This window comes from Heptranchias perlo, chromosome 4, assembly GCF_035084215.1.
Source record: "Heptranchias perlo isolate sHepPer1 chromosome 4, sHepPer1.hap1, whole genome shotgun sequence".
NCBI lineage: Eukaryota > Metazoa > Chordata > Chondrichthyes > Hexanchiformes > Hexanchidae > Heptranchias > Heptranchias perlo.
In genome coordinates, this window is record NC_090328.1 from 55,336,228 (window position 1) to 55,352,221 (window position 15,994).

A 15,994-nucleotide genomic window follows, 5' to 3' on the forward strand; every position below is an offset into this window, starting at 1 on the left:
GCCGTACTCACGCCTGGAACAGTCATTAGGCCTTTTGCTTATGCAAATAATGGGCCTACCGCCTGAGGGCCCGACTGCAAGACTGGTCTGCCATGAGGCAGCCAGCTGCACTAAGGAAAATCATGCCTTAGGACGCCTGTTACCAACAAGGTGAGGTTTTGAAATAAACTTACCTGAACGTGGAGCCAGGAGCAGGAGTGCTCCACCCAACCTTACACTGAAAGAATGCGGGCTGCAACCACTTCCCCGCCCCAATCGCCACTGCTCCCCTTACCCGGCCTCTAATTTCCCTCACTGGCCTCTGATCTCCTGACCCAGCCTCCGATTCTCTCCCCCCTCCCCCCTTCCCGGCCTCCGATCTCCCTCTCCACCCTCCGTTCACCCCCTCCTCGACGCCAGCAACGACCCGATCTTGATTGACTCTTCGCTGGCTGGCTATTCGCGCTACACCAGCTCCACTAAAGTGAGGCTCGAGGCCCAATATTGGGGGTGCCTCAGGCCTCACCATTCAGGTGCAGGAAATATACTCTGCGCTGCACTCCTCCGCCCCCGAATTTCTACTCCTAAGTACTTTGTATATGTTTCTAGAGCAAGAGACAATTTCTATGGCTTTCCATGTTGGCTACATGTAAGTATGCATCTTTTAGATCTATGGAATCTCCCCAGTCCCCTTCATATTTATATTCCTTATTAATTTTCTTCCAAGAATCCTTAATGATGGTGGAGGGTGGCATATAGGTGAAAGCCATGGGATAGATACATTAAGAGGTTGAGGTAGTCAATGCATTAACTGTTTGAGCCTTCTTGCCTTGAGCACTTTGTTGATGAGCACCATAAGCTAATAAGGTATATATATGTGAAGGGGACTGGGGAGATTCCACAGATCTAAAAGATGCACACTTTCATGTAGCCAACGTGTAAGATTCTAAGAGGGCATGACAGGATATATGCTGAGAGGCTGGAGAATCTAGAACTAGGGCAAATAGTCTCAGGGTAAGGGGTTGGACATTTAGCACTGAGGTGAGGAGGAATTTCTTCATTCAGCAGGTCTTGAATATTTGGAATTCTCTACCCCAGAAGGCTGTGGATGCTCAGTCGTTGAGTATATTCAAGACTGAGATCGATAGATTTTTGGACACTAAGGGAATCAAGGGATATGGAGATCGGGCGGGGAAGTGGAGTTGAGGTCGAAGATCAGCCATGATCTTACCGAATGGCGAAGCAGGCTCGAGGGGCCGTATGGCCTACTCCTGCTCCTATTTCTTATGTTCACCAGATTGGATCAGGACTTGAACACCCTTGTCATTTCTGTGTACAACAATTATAAGGATAGGTAAAGGAAGCAATTGCGGCATCAAAGTTTACAACCATGGTGGCTATCTTAAGTCGCGCTTGCCTGTGCAACAGGAGGCCTGATTGACAGGTCAGTTACCTATATTCAGGACATCAGATTGTCTATAGTTGCAACTTGGTTTTCTGCATAGCATCTTTAATAATAATGAGAAGTGTTTTGGGCTGTAGTACATAGAGTTACTGGCCTACTGAAAAGCTGATCTGTTTTGATAGTACATTTGCTTATCCCAGTACACTTGGCACTTGAGTGACAATGGGAGTTCTAGGGTACCTTTAGGCAAATTCTGTACTTTACAACATCCAGACTACCTGTTGAGGGATTAGGTTCTGGGATATCTGCTGAGATGGTTTACCAGAATTAGTTAGGAATTGATGTAAAATCATGCATTAAACTGTACAACTGGCAAACACATAGAAGAACAACCAAACACAATCTGCATGTTCTTAATTGAACATTTAATACAAGCCATTATTCTCAGTCTTTATTCCACAGGAATGGTGTCAGTAGGTCCTCAGGAAAGCTCTGACTGGAGGGTCTCTATCAACACCATCTCCTCCCTACTGCAAATTACTCAGGCATTACCACTTTTAGTATTATAACTAGCCTGGCATTAAACTCAAAGAAAATTTGCCTGGGGTCATGGCCAAAAAGTATCACCTGAGGGTCTGATGTAAAGACAATCCTTTTTTGCCTTTTCTAATGTGCTCCCTAATCCCTGAGATTCTGAGTTATAGTTGTCAGGACTACGATCTCTGTATTGAATATGGTCATAAATACTGTGACTCCAGCCCTATTGGAAACATGTAATCTGTATGTTCCAGCCCTATTGGAAGAATGTAATCTGTGCAACTGGTGAGGATTAAGTAATGCAGAACAAACATTAGATGAATTTCAGGGAACTGTTGCTTAATTACTACTGAGGATTGTGGGGGGGGAAACTCATTTTCTCTTCCTGGAAGTTTTACCTGTGATTATTCACCTCTCTCAAGATATTAAATGAGTTGAAAATCCATGACTGCGGAAATTGTACACGATCTGTTGAAAGCAGTAGGCTTCATGAATGCCTTTCTCATTCCATACTTTTGTACAAGTTTGGATGAGGATTCAGAAGCCAAAATCGTCTTCATCATCACCAGTGGCAAGACTCAACCAGGACTCCTTCAATGGTTCATAATACTGAATCCTTGTATCAAGCATGGTTATAGAGGCAGCACTAAGAAGTTTGGAATATCATACATACTCTCCTTGGTGGGGCTTTGTTTCATGCCAGGGCTATGCATAGTTCTACATATAACAGGAATTGGCTCCAGTGTCTCCATATGCTCTAAGGATGCAGGGCTCTTTACATGCATCAAGGAATTCAAGACCAATACATCAGGCTCAAAGCAGGTAAATGGAACAAGTTTCACCGAACTGATATCTAAGCTAAGGCCCAGTTGCTAATCGTTCATAGGCAAGGTGGTGGATTGTAAATTTAGCGTGAGGACAAGTTTCTTTCATAATTTTATGCCTTTGAACCTGAAGGATTTGGACATGGAGAGAAAAAAAATTGCTTAGTGCATCAAGCCGGATCCATTTCCTTCAGATGTTTTTTTGATGGGTTTCCTCTTGTGCAATTAGAGAAGATGAAGATGTTGAGTACCCCTGAATGCTTCTTGGGCTGGACACAATGACAGATATCCATCAACAATTCTTGATTTTATTAGTTGTTTGTAGAGGTCACTGGGGCCTTTTCTATCTGAATTTCGCTTGAATTTCTGGCAGAATCTGAAAAAATGCAGTCATGATGGGAAAGCACTAGTTGTGACTAGTTTCAAGAAAGGTTCTCTGCTACTATCAAGAAGAAAGTAATACTGGCTCACAATCCAAGGGACATGGAAGGATGTGAAGAAGCACCATGGATTGAGGATAGCCAACAAGATTTTTCAGATGAGACATTAAGACGAGGACCCATCTGCCCTCTCAGGTGAACGTAAAAGATCCCACAGTACCATTCAAGAAGTGCTGGGGAGTTCTCCCAGTATCCTGGCCAACATTTATCCCTCAACCAACATCACTAAAACAGATTATCTGGTAATTAATTTCATTGCTCTTTGTGGGAGCTTGCTGTGTGCAAATTGGCTGCCGTGTTTCCTACATTACAACAGTGACTACACTACAAAAGTACTTAATTGTTTGTAAAGCGCTTTGGGATGTCCTGAGGTCTTTCTTTCTTTATAATGCAGAAATGAAAATACAAATGTATTTGCCTTTGTTTTACACTTCAAATTTTTCAACCTGATAACAAGTTATGTATTTCCTTAAGTTATCAGAAACCATATTTATTCCTGTACAGACACCAATATAATTTTATAAGTCTACATTAACGACTTGGATATGAATGTAAAAGGTATGATCAGTAAGTTCGCTGATGATACAAAAATTGGTAGGGTGGTAAATAGCGAGGAGGATAGCCTCAGTCTGCAGGACGATATAGATGGGTTGGTCAGATGGGCGGAACAGTGGCAAATGGAATTTAACCCGGAAAAGTGCGAGGTGATGCACTTTGGAGGGACTAACAAGGCAAGGGAATACACAATGAATGGGAGGACCCTAGGCAAGACAGAGGGTCAGAGGGATCTTGGTGTGCAAGTTCACAGATCCCTGAAGGCGGCGGAACAGGTAGATAAGGTGGTAAAGAAGGCATATGGGATACTTGCCTTTATTAGCCGAGGCATAGAATATAAGAGCAAGGAGGTTATGATGGAGCTGTATAAAACACTGGTTAGGCCACAGCTGGAGTACTGTGTGCAGTTCTGGTCGCCGCACTACAGGAAGGATGTGATCGCTTTGGAGAGGGTGCAGAGGAGATTCACCAGGATGTTACCAGGGCTGGAGCGCTTCAGCTATGAAGAGAGACTGGGAAGATTGGGTTTGTTTTCCTTGCAGCAGAGGAGGCTGAGGGGGGACATGATTGAGGTGTACAAAATTATGAGGGGCATAGATAGGATGGATACTAAGGAGCTTTTTCCCTTCGTTGAGGGTTCTATAACAAGGGGGCATAGATTCAAGGTAAAAGGCGGGAGGTTTAGAGGGGATTTGAGAAAGAACTTTTTCACCCAGAGGGTGGTTGGAGTCTGGAACTCACTGCCTGAGAGGGTTGTGGAGGCAGGAACCCTCAACATTCAAGAAGCATTTGGATGAGCACTTGAAATGCCATAGCATACAAGGCTACGGACCAAATGCTGGAATATGGGATTAGATTAGACTGGGCTTGATGGCCGGCGCGGACACGATGGGCCGAAGGGCCTCTATCCGTGCTGTATAACTCTATGACTCTATGACATTTAAGGTGGGTTTTTTAAAAAAGGGGATTCACAACATTTTCAATGGCTTTCCTGTTTTGTCATGGTATGTGTAATGTGGCAAATTTTAGGCTTGCTGAATGAAGTTTGCCAATAACATCTACTCATGTCACTTTTGCAGAAAAAAGACTTGCTGTGGCACTGCCCCCAAGAACATCTTAAACAAAGATGTTGACCTACTTCGATGTGAAGACAGTGGATGACACTCCTATTGAAGAGGTGGGAGGGAGACACACACCAGCTGATGTGCTGCAAATTCAATCGATCTCTCCTGAATTGCAGAGGACTTAACATGAATGACTCAATGCTGCTACACATCGTTACTTTCAAATGCAATGGCAAATTGGCAAAGTGTATTAGTACACTTGTAAATCTGTCCTACTCTCTTTACAGGTAATAATGGAGGTTGCAGGGGATGCCGCTAGACCGGAGCAGTACCATGCACCAGAGCATCGAGGATTAGCACTTGCATTTGCACTAAGCACCAGCCAATGTAGCACCATCGTGTGATTTATGGATGTGGAGAGGTAGTTGGAAGCATTGGATACTGCACAGCACTATGTTGAGGAAGAGGTGAGGAATGATCAAAGGCAGCAGGTTCAGAGTGAGAAGCTGTTTCGCACATTTCCTCTACTCTAACTCCTCAGACGCAAAACTTATTCTGCCTGCTTTTGCCTAGATGTAAACTCCTGTACTCCAGTAGATGAGCATACCTCCTAAAGAGTGGCCTCCAAAAGCATCCTATGGGTACAGGCACAGGAGAAGCCAAGTCATCATGGTAGTGTAGTGGTTATGTTACCAGACTAATAATCCAGAGGCCTGGACTAATAATCAAATTTGAACTTTGTTTTGTGGTAAAAACTCAACTGGTTCAACAACGTCCTTTAGGGAAGGAAACCTACCGTCCTTACTCGGTCTGGCCTATATGTAACTCCAGACATGAAGGGTACGTTGTCCTTTTATGTACAGGTAAAGAAAAATTGTTCAACTAAAATGCCATTTGATTTATAATGGCAGTTTAATGAAAGAATGTTTCTTTAACTTTACACAAGAGAATAGAATATCCATGGACAGTTTCACCTCTGCGAGTAAATTAACATCAAGTCTGACAGAATAAGAATATTACCCTTTTCAAGCTGTTTTGAAGTTGAGAAAAGTACCAACTGTTTCTATGCAATAAGATTCAACAAGTACATTCCTGATAATAACAAGTATTGAACAGACCCTTTGTGAGTTTTTTTCTATCCGTTTTCATTATTTAGATAGCAGCACTTGCGAACAGGAGATAAGAATCCATTTTTAAGGGAATTTATAAAAATAAATAGATTTCCTCAACAGTTTACACAACGCACCTTTACTTAAGAGATTACATGATGAGGAAAATATAGGCTACTGCATCTAAGCTACTCTACCATTCGTCATTCCCGCTTGTATGGTTCCTTCAAATCCAAGGGTCTCAGGCATAAGCATATCTGATGCACAACTAGTTTAGCCATCCACCACCAGATTGGCTGGACCACATCAAGCCTCGCTCTCCATTGCCAAAACTACCCACTGCTCCAGGAACAGCATGGAGAGCAAAGCTAAATCCTGGCTTCTTTGTTCTACCACCAACTGTCCCCTTAAATCCATCTCCCCTGCCCCCTCCACCCCCACCACCAAGTGCAAAGTGCTCATGGACTTCTTTGTCACTAAAATTCAGTCCATCTGTTCAGGTGCCACTGCTGCTTCCCCCATTCCCCACTATGCCAAACCTCCTCCCCCAGCTCCTGCCTTTCCTAGCCCTGAACCTGCATCTTTCTCGTTTCTCACCTATCTCCCCTCATAACCTCTCCAAACTCCTCTTGTCCATGAGACCCACCTGCCTTGACCCCATTCCTACTAAAATGCTGACCACCCAACTTCCCTTCCTGGCCCCTGTGCTAGATGACATTGTAATTGGTTCCCTCTACCTTTCAGAACCACCTTCCTTAAAAAAAACACAACCTGGACCCCTCTGTCCCTGAAAACTACTACCCAATCTCCAACCTTTCTTTCCTCCCCAAAGTTCTTAAACGTGTTGTCGCCTACCAAATCCGAGTGCATCTTTCCCACCACTCCATGTCTGAATATCTCTAATCATGTTAAGCATTGGGAAGACCGAAGCCATTGTCTTTGTCCCCCACCACAAACTCTGTACCCTAACCATCAATTCCACCCTCCTCCCCAGCCACAGTCTCAGGCTGAATCAGACTTTTTGCAACCTCAGTGTCCTATTCGATCCCAAGCTGAACTTCCGACCCCATATCCTCTCTGTCACAGACCACCTACTTCCTCTGTAACATTGCCCGTCTCCACCCCTACCTCAATCCATCTGTTGCTGAAACCTTCATTAGTGCCTTTGACTCAACTATTCCAATGCTCTCCTGGCCAGCTTTTTTAGCTTATGTATCCTTTAGCTCACCCAAAATTCTGCTCCCATAACCTATCCCGTGCCAAGTCCCACTCACCCATTACCCCACCTTGGCTGATCTACATTGGCTCCTGGTCGTCCAATTTAAAATTTTCGTGTTGCCCATCAACAAATGCTGCAGTAAATTCAACTTATTCACTACTAAAGGCACCAGTTGGCATCAACTTCCAGTTATCTCTGGTTCCAGGACAAAACCAAATGCCTTTTTGGTAGAGTGAATATGGGCTGGGGCAAGCGCTATCTCAATTGGATGAGGGTTAATTAAGTTAATTCATGAAAATGATGGTTCATTTCAAGAGATTGTACATTCAGGAGTAAAAAGCAGCATTGTTTTGCACTTTATATAACTCAGATTATATCTTCCATTTATAAGCAGAACTATATTGGCGGTTGTGCCTTCAGCTGCCTAAGCTCTAGCATTGCCTCCCTAAACCTCTCTGTCTTTCTACCTCTTTCCTCCTTTAAGACCTTCCTTAAAACCTACCTCTTTGACCTAGCTTTTATATCTATTCATGAGGTTCAGAGTCTAATTTTGTTTGATAACGTTCCTGTGAAGCACCTTGGGACGTTTTACTATGTTAAAGATGCTATATAAATGCAATTTGTTGTTGTTGCATTCACAATTCATTCTTAGCAAAAAAACAATTTCCACCCACAAAGTGTAAGCTGCAATTGCCTATAGTTTTTGATTTTAAAGGAACAGTTTTATGACACCATTAGTGAAATAGCAGACTAGAAAAAAAGTATTCATGCCAGGTTTAGAATTTATGAAAGGACACCAAGCAAGTACAGTATATTACAGTGGAATTACTTTAATATTTAATTGTTTTCAGTTGAATTAATTACAGTAGTCATAAGACTTTATTTACATTTTACAAATTGATACACCAGTTGAAATGTAGAAAACAATGTGGAGGATAGTAACAGAATTCAGGAGGACATAGACAGACTGGTGAAATGGGCAGACACATGGCAGATGAAATTTAATGCAGAGAAGAGTAAAGTGATACATTTTGGTAGGAAGAATGAGGAAAGGCAATGTAAACTAAATGGTCCAATTTTAAAGGGAGTGCAAGGACAGAGAGTCCTGAGGATGCATGCACACAAATCTTTGAAGGTGGCAGGATAAGTCGAGAAGGCTGTTAAAAAAGCATAAGGGATCCTGGGCTTTATTTGTAGAGGCATAGAGTACAAAAGCAAGGAAGTTATGCTAAGCCTTTATAAAACACTGGTTAAGCCTTAGCTGGAGTATTGTGTTCAATTCTGGGTATCACACTTTAGGAAAGATGTCAAGGCCTTAGAGAGGGTGCAAAAGAGATTTACTGGAATGGTACCAGGGATGAAGGACTTCGGTTATGTGGAGAGACTGGAGAAGCTGGGATTGTTCTCCTTAGAGCAGAGAAGGTTAAGAGGAGATTTGATAGAGGTTCAAAATCATGAACAGTTGTGATTGAGTAAATAAGGAGAAACTGTTTCCAGTGGCAGAAGGCTCAGTAATTAGAGGACACAGATTTAAGGTGATTGGCAAAGGAGCCAGAGGTGACATGAGGAAACATTTGTTTACGCAGCGGGCTGTAATGATCTGGAATTCGCTGCCTGAAAGGGTGGTGGAAGTAGATTCAATAGTAACTTTCAAAAAGGAATTAGATAAATACTTGAAGGGAAAAAATGTACAAGGCTATATGGAAAAAGCAGGGACTATAGAGATGGGACTAATTGGACAGCTCTTTCAAAGAGCCAGCACAGGAAAGGTGGGCCGAATGGCATCCTCCTGTGCCGTACCTACTACGAAAGTTTAAATATAATTTAATACTGTACAACTTATTGATTATTCAAAGATAGTTATAGAATTTTGTATTGTAAATAGAACATGAAAACTCAATTGAAAAAATAAACAAGAAACAAAATGATTCAGGTAGCACCTTTTAAATATTATAAATGTAAATAGGAACCTTATCATAGAATCATACCTTTCAGCCAACGTCCCAGACTCTTCCATCACCATCCCTGGGTATGTCCTGTCCCACCGGCAGGACAGACCAACCAGAGGTGGCGGTACAGTGATATACAGTCAGGAAGGAGTGGCTCTGGGAGTCCTCAACATTGACTCCGGACCCCATGAAATCTCATGGCATCAGGTCAAACCTGGGCAAGGAAACCTCCTGCTGATTACCACCTACCGTCCTCCCTCAGCTGATGAGTCAGTCCTCCTCCATGTTGAGCACCACTTGGAGGAAGCATCGAGGGTAGCAAGGGCACAGAATGTACTCTGGATGGCGGACTTCAATGTCCATCGCCAAGAGCAGCTCGGGAGCACCACGACTGACCAAGCAAGCCGAGTCCTGAACGAAATAGCTGCCACACTGGGCCTGCGGCAGGTGGTGAGCGAACCAACACGAGGGAAACACCTACTTGACCTCGTCCTCACCAATCTCACTGTCGCAGATGCATCTGTCCATGATAGTATTGGTAGGAGTGACCATCGCACAGTCCTCATGGAGATGAAGTCCCGTCTTCGCACTGAGGACACCATCCAACGTGTTGTGTGACACTACCACCATGCTAAATGGGATAGATTCAGAACAGATCTAGCAGCTCAAAACTGGGCATTCATGAGGCGCTGCGGGCCATCAGCAGCAGCAGAATTGTATTCCAGCACAATCTGTAACATCATGGCCCGGCATATTCCTCACTCTGCCATTACCAACAAGCCAGTGGATCAACCCTGGTTCAATGAGGAGTTCAGAAAAGCATGCCTGGAGCAGCACCAGGCGTACCTAAAAATGAGGTGCCAACCTGGTGAAGCTACAACTCAGGACTACATACATGCTAAACAGTGGAAGCAACATGCTATAGACAGAGCTAAGCGATTCCACAACTAATGGATCAGATCAAAGCTCTGCAATCCTGCCATATCCAGTCATGAATGGTGGTGGACAATTAAACAACTAACGGCAGGAGGAGGGTCTGTAAACATCCCCATCCTCAATGATGGGGGAGTCCAGCACGTGAGCGCAAAAGACAAGGCTGAAGCGTTTGCAATCATTTTCAGCCAGAAGTGCCGAGTGGATGATCCATCTCGGCCTCCTCCCGATATCCCCACCATCACAGAAGCCAGTCTTCAGCCAATTCGATTCACTCCACGTGATATCAAGAAACGGCTGAGTGCACTGGATACAACAAAGGTTATGGGCCCCGACAACATCCCTGCTGTAGTGCTGAAGACTTGTGCTCCAGAACTAGCCACGCCTCTAGCCAAGCTGTTCCTGTACAGCTACAACACTGGCATCTACCCGACAATGTGGAAAGTTGCCCATGTATGTCCTGTCCACAAAAAGCAGGACAAATCCAATCCGGCCAATTACCGCCCCATCAGTCTACTCTCAATCATCAGCAAAGTGATGGAAGGTGTCGTCGACAGTGCTATCAAGCGACACTTACTCACCAATAACCGGCTCACCGATGCTCAGTTTGGGTTCCGCCAGGACCACTCAGCTCCAGACCTCATTACAGCCTTGGTCCAAACATGGACAAAAGAGCTGAATCCCAGAGGTGAGGTGAGAGTGAATGCTCTTGACATCAAGGCAGCATTGGACAGAGTGTGGCACCAAGGAGCCCTAGTAAAATTGAAGTCAATGGGAATCAGGGGGAAAGCTCTCCAGTGGCTGGAGTCATACCTAACACAAAGGAAGATGGCAGTGATTGTTGGAGGCCAATCATCTCAGCCCCAGGGCATTGCTGCAGGAGGTCCTCAGGGCAGTGTCCTTGGCCCAACCATCTTCAGCTGCTTCATCAATGACCTTCCCTCCATCATAAAGTCAGAAGTGGGGATGTTTGCAGTGTTCAGTTCCATTCGCAACCCCTCAGATAATGAAGCAGTTCATGTCCGCATGCAGCAAGACCTGGACAACATCCAGGCTTGGGCAGATAAGTGGCAAGTAACATACACGCCACACAAGTGCTAGGCAATGATCATCTCCAACAAGAGTGTCTAACCACCTCCCCTTGACATTAAATGGCAAAACCATCAACTTCCTGGGGGTCACCATTGACCAGAAACTTAACTGGATCAGCCACATAAATACTGTGGCTACAAGAGCAGGTCAGAGGCCGGGTATTCTGTGGTGAGTAACTCACCTCCTGACTCCCCAAAGCCTTTCCACCTTCTACAAGGCACAAGTCAGGAGTGTGATGGAATACTCTCCATTTGCCTGGATGAGTGCAGCTCCAACCACATTCAAGAAGCTCGACACCATCCAGGACAAAGCAGCCCGCTTGATTGGCACCCCATCCACCACCCTAAACATTCACTCCCTTCACCACCGGTGCACTGTGGCTGCAGTGTGTACCATCCACAGGATGCACTGCAGCAACTCGCCAAGGCTTCTTCAACAGCACCTCCCAAACCCGCGACCTCTACCACTTAGAAGGACAAGGGCAGCAGGCACATGAGAACAACACCACCTGCACGTTTCCCTCCAAGTCACACACCATCCCGACTTGGAAATATATCGCCGTTCTTTCATCATGGCTGGGTCAAAATCCTGGAACTCCCTACCTAACAGCACTGTGGGAGAACCTTCACCACACGGACTGCAGCTGTTCAAGGAGGCGGCTCACCACCACCTTCTCAGGGGCAATTAGGGATGGGCAATAAATGCCAGCCTTGCCAGCGACTCCCACATCCCATGAACAAATGGAAAAAAGTAGTCCCAGATCTCTCTGTTCCTGTACACCTTTTACAATTGTGCCCTCTAGTTTATAATGCCTCTCCTTGTTCTTCCTACCGAAATGTAACATTTCTCATTTTTCTGCGTTGAATTTCATCTGCCACCTGTCCGCCCATGCCACCAGCCTGTCTATATCCTCTTGAAGTCTTTCACTATCCTCCTCACTGTTCACTACCCTTCGTGTCATCTGCAAATTTTGAAATTGTGCCCTGAATGCCCAAGTCCAAGTCATTGATATATATCAAGAAAAGCAGTGGTCCCAGCACTGACCCCTGGGGAACTACACTGTACACCTCCCTCCAGTCTTCAAAACAACCGTTCACCACTACTCTCTGTTTCCTGTCACTTAGCCAATTCATGTTGCTACTACCCCCTTTATTCCATGGGCTGCAATTTTGATGACAAGCCTACCATGCGGTACTTTATCAAACGCCTTTTGAAAGCCCATATACACCACACCAACTGCATTGCCCTCATCTACCCTCTCTGTTACCTCATCAAAATCTTTATCAAGTTAGTTAAACACGATTTGCTTTTGACAAATCCGTGCTGGCTTTCCCTAATCATCCAAGTGACAGTTAATTCTGTCCAAGATTATCGTTTCTAAAAGTTTCCCCACCATCGAGGTTAAACTGACTGGCCTGTAGTTGCTGGGTTTATCCTTACACCCTTTTTTGAACAAGGGTGTAACATTTGCAATTCTCCAGTCATCTGGCACCACCCCCATATCTAAGGACATTTGGAAGATTATGGCCAGTACCTCCGCAATTTCCACCCTTACTTCCCTCAGCAACCTAGGATGCATCCCATCCAGACCAGGTGACTTATCTACTTTCAGTACAGCTAGCCTTTCTGGTACCTTTTCTATATCAATTTTTAGCCCATCCAGTAACTCAACTATAGCTTCCTTTACTGAGACTCTGGCAGCATCTTCCTCCTTTGTAGACAGATGCATAGTACTCATTTAGTACCTCGGCTATTCCTTCTGCCTTCATGAGTAGATCTCCTTTTTGGTCCCAAATCGGCCCCACCCCTCCTCTTACTACCCGTTTACTATTTATATGCCTGTAGAAGACTTTTGGATTCCCTTTTATGTTGGCCGCCAGTCTATTCTCACACTCTCTCTTTGCCCCTCTTATTTCCTTTTTCACTTCCCCTCTGAACTTTCTATATCCTGCCTGGTTCTCACTTGTGTTATCAATGTGACATCTGTCATATGCCTTTTTTTCCCACATCATCTTACTCTCTACCTCTTTTGTCATCCAGGGAGCTCTGGCTTTAGTTGCCCTATCTTTCTCCCTCATGGGAATGTACCTAGACCATCTCCTCTTTAAAGGCCGCGCACTGTTCAGTTACAGTTTTGCCTGCCGATCTTTGATTCCAATTTGGCCCTCCTCCAATTGAGTATTTTTACTTTAGAGTGGTCCGTGTCCTTTTCTACAGCTATTCGAAACCTTATGATACTATGATTGCTGCACCCTAAATGCTCCCCCACTGACACTTGCTCCACTTGGCCCGCCTCATTCCAGCTCATCAGGGGAAATTTAAGATATAAAAGTTAATTTAACAATATTAAAGCCTCTGCTGAATGCAAAAACTGCATAAAGCATTCACACCGTTCTAAGGTCCAAAATCCAAGATATTTTAATGAAATATATACACAGAGACACTGGATCAAAATACTGGGAAATGACCTAATGGGTCCATTTGTTTGGAAAAATGCAATTATATATTTGTTGTACTGAAAACATGTCGATTTTCAAAAAGAATATAATCTCAAAATTTATTGTTTCAGAAAAGACAAATTAATATTAGATGTTTTATTTCAGCTCTCATGCTAAAATTATTATCCCTCGTTCTAAAGGAGTTCAGAAAATACAAAACTAAAACTGTATGAATATATTAAACTGCGATTGCTGAACGTAATAAAATGCATACATTTTTACACGAAGATGAACAATCTACGGCATTGGTTTACACCAGTGTACAAATAAGCATGTTGCTCGTTTTGGTGATTTATTAACTACGAACCCACTGAATCATAACTACACATTTTTGTCTGAGACGGTCAATCCTTACCCTTATCTGCATGCTTTTCTGGCAGAGGCGGGACTGCAGGCAGGTCTTCCCAGTCCCTAAAGGGGAACAAACTATAAGGGAAAGAACATGCATAACTTTTATTTATAATTATTTGCAACGTATGTAACAATTACCTTTTCAAGCACATTGTTAATTTCACGATTTTAACAATACCTGCAATACCAAGAAAATTAGCTGTAATTTTAGACAATCTAAATGTGCCAGTTACCCAATTATACAACCACTTTCTAAATCTGCAAAGGCTGAAAGAAAATTAAGTCAAAGTATTAGGTTCTAAGGCTGTCTGCAAGACTGAAAGAACAAAAGAATGCTTGTATGGATAGCACAGCACAACGCTTACCACGCCAGCTACTACAGTACTAGCTGACCAGAAACAAAATCGGTAATCTTAAATATATTTTTTTAAAAGACTGAACTGCAGAACAGATTGCTTCACGGTACAATACTTACAGACAAAGCCCTCTGCCCCGCTCCACCTTCTACTTACATACAGATTTGCATCTAGCTCCCAAAATGGGGAGCAATTTTTTTCAAAAATGCAATAATTACTGCACTCCAAAAATGAAGTGCAGTCAGCTTTTGAAAAGCTCCCAGAAAAGCTGGTTTACTGTCTACCCCAGTGCCCGTAGTTGGAGTGTATCGAACAATGAGCTAATTCTGTAGCCTGCTGGCAGTAATCCAATCCTCCAATGGTGGTAGTGGTGCTGCTGCAAAGCCAGACTGCTTACTCTGCATTAATAATCAACTCAAAGTCCCCTGTCTGGGAGAGGCAGCCAATCAGGACGCAGAGAACCCAAGAAGCCGCCGCTCAACCTAACCTGATGCTCCGGCTCAGCCTATCCCCGCCTCCCGTTGGCCCGCTGACGTCACTGGGATTCTATTTTGGAATGTTGCTAGCCTTGAAGGGCGTCGCGCACAGTGGTGTTTGCTGTCAATCAGACGGCGCGAGGCTCCAGCAAGGTTGGATGCGAGGTGCTGTCTGGATACTGCTGTGTTGACTCATTGCCAGAGACACTGTCAAACTGGGAGTCGTGCGTCTCATACAGCCTATGTTATATAAGGTGGTGGAGTAACATTTCAGACCAAAAAAACCATACAGAAATCTATGATATTTATGCTCAAAAACCCAGTGAGCTCCCAGCAATTGTTCTTGGAAAATTGCACGGATTGTTCCTAAAAGCTTTTATAAAGTAAGATGTTCTATAAAAAGATTCTCATCTCCTATACTTTAACATTAAGAACTCATTAATGCTTCCTTTTTTTCTTCATAAATATTTGGATATAAAAGAACGACTGACATGCCCCTGCAAAAATGATCCGTAAGATGACATACTTTTGGTTAATGAAAACAGAAAATGCTGGAGCAGCTCAGCAAGTCAAGCAACATCTGTGGAGAAAGAAACAGAGTTAACGTTTCAGGTCGAAGACCTTTCCTCAGAACTGGAAGATGTTAAAAGAGCTAAAGTTTTTGAGCAAGTACAGAGCCAGGGAAAGGGGGGAGGGTAGGAAAGAACAAAAGGGAAGGTCTGTGATAGGGTAAAGGGCACGAGTGATTAAATGACAAAAGGGATGATGGTGCAAGGCAAGGAGGATGGTAATGGGACAGGTTAAGAAACAAAAGATTGATCTTTAGCTGTAAGTGGCGGGTGTTGCATCTCCTGGGCTTGCTCGGGAAGGTGCCGTGGGGAGGCGAGCAGGTGTTGGGGGTGGTGGAAGAGTGGACCAGGGTGTCTCGGAGGGAAAGGTCCAGTACCGGAAAAAGAGGTGAGGGAGGGGACCTGCGTAGTACTGGAACAAGGAATGTTCCACGTATCCCACAAAAAGGCAGGCATAGCTGGGACCCATACAGGTGCCCATAGCGACACCTTTTATTTGGAGGAAGTGAGTGGAGTCAAAGGAGAAGTTGTTCAACGTAAGAACAAGTTCAGCCAGGCAGAGGAGGGTGGTGGTGGATGGGGACTGGTTGGGCCTCCGTTCAAGGAAGAAGCGGAGGGACCGCCGGCCGTCCTGGTGG

The 15,994-nt window shown here is 44.2% G+C and overlaps 1 long non-coding RNA gene across 1 annotated transcript in view; it reads right to left on the reverse strand.

The window, feature by feature from the left end:
* The window catches only part of LOC137320497 (uncharacterized), a 40,856-nt gene extending 26,160 nt beyond the window's left edge, over positions 1–14,696 (reverse strand). The window contains exons 1-2 of the long non-coding RNA XR_010962558.1: positions 14,431–14,696; positions 13,960–14,030 (exon numbers count right to left, since the gene is read on the reverse strand). This is a non-coding gene — a long non-coding RNA (uncharacterized lncRNA). The remainder of the gene's footprint in view (positions 1–13,959; positions 14,031–14,430) is intronic.
* Between the last annotated feature and the right edge of the window lie 1,298 nt (positions 14,697–15,994).